The sequence below is a fragment of the Oncorhynchus masou genome, chromosome 30, assembly GCF_036934945.1.
Source record: "Oncorhynchus masou masou isolate Uvic2021 chromosome 30, UVic_Omas_1.1, whole genome shotgun sequence".
NCBI classification, from domain to species: Eukaryota; Metazoa; Chordata; class Actinopteri; order Salmoniformes; family Salmonidae; genus Oncorhynchus; species Oncorhynchus masou.
The window spans coordinates 71,329,991-71,331,709 of NC_088241.1; positions in this window are offsets into that span (position 1 = coordinate 71,329,991).

Consider the following 1,719-nt stretch of genomic DNA (forward strand, 5'->3'; position numbering starts at 1 on the left):
TATACTGGTGGTAATATACTGACTGGTGGTAATATACTGACTGGTGGTAATATACTGACTGGTGGTAATATACTGACTGGTAGTAATATACTGGTGGTAATATACTGACTGGTGGTAATATACTGACTGGTGGTAATATACTGACTGGTGGTAATATACTGACTGGTGGTAATATACTGACTGGTGGTAATATACTGACTGGTAGTAATATACTGGTGGTAATATACTGGTGGTAATATACTGACTGGTAGTAATATACTGACTGGTGGTAATATACTGACTGGTGGTAATATACTGACTGGTGGTAATATACTGACTGGTGGTAATATACTGGTGGTAATATACTGGTGGTAATATACTGACTGGTGGTAATATACTGACTGGTGGTAATATACTGACTGGTGGTAATATACTGGTGGTAATATACTGGTGGTAATATACTGACTGGTGGTAATATACTGGTGGTAATATACTGACTGGTGGTAATATACTGGTGGTAATATACTGACTGGTGGTAATATACTGGTGGTAATATACTGAATATACTGGTGGTAATATACTGACTGGTGGTAATATACTGACTGGTGGTAATATACTGACTGGTGGTAATATACTGGTGGTAATATACTGACTGGTGGTAATATACTGATGGTAATATACTGGTGGTAATATACTGACTGGTGGTAATATACTGACTGGTAGTAATATACTGGTGGTAATATACTGACTGGTGGTAATATACTGACTGGTGGTAATATACTGGTGGTAATATACTGGTGGTAATATACTGACTGGTGGTAATATACTGACTGGTGGTAATATACTGACTGGTGGTAATATACTGACTGGTGGTAATATACTGACTGGTGGTAATATACTGGTGGTAATATACTGACTGGTGGTAATATACTGACTGGTGGTAATATACTGACTGGTGGTAATATACTGGTGGTAATATACTGACTGGTGGTAATATACTGACTGGTAGTAATATACTGACTGGTGGTAATATACTGACTGGTGGTAATATACTGGTGGTAATATACTGACTGGTGGTAATATACTGGTGGTAATATACTGACTGGTGGTAATATACTGACTGGTGGTAATATACTGGTGGTAATATACTGACTGGTGGTAATATACTGACTGGTGGTAATATACTGACTGGTGGTAATATACTGGTGGTAATATACTGGTGGTAATATACTGGTGGTAATATACTGAATATACTGACTGGTGGTAATATACTGACTGGTGGTAATATACTGACTGGTGGTAATATACTGGTGGTAATATACTGGTGGTAATATACTGACTGGTGGTAATATACTGGTGGTAATATACTGACTGGTGGTAATATACTGGTGGTAATATACTGACTGGTGGTAATATACTGGTGGTAATATACTGACTGGTGGTAATATACTGGTGGTAATATACTGGTGGTAATATACTGGTGGTAATATACTGACTGGTGGTAATATACTGGTGGTAATATACTGACTGGTGGTAATATACTGACTGGTGGTAATATGACTGGTAGTAATATACTGAATATACTGGTGGTAATATACTGACTGGTGGTAATATACTGGTGGTAATATACTGACTGGTGGTAATATACTGGTGGTAATATACTGACTGGTGGTAATATACTGACTGGTGGTAATATACTGGTGGTAATATACTGACTGGTGGTAATATACTGGTGGTAAT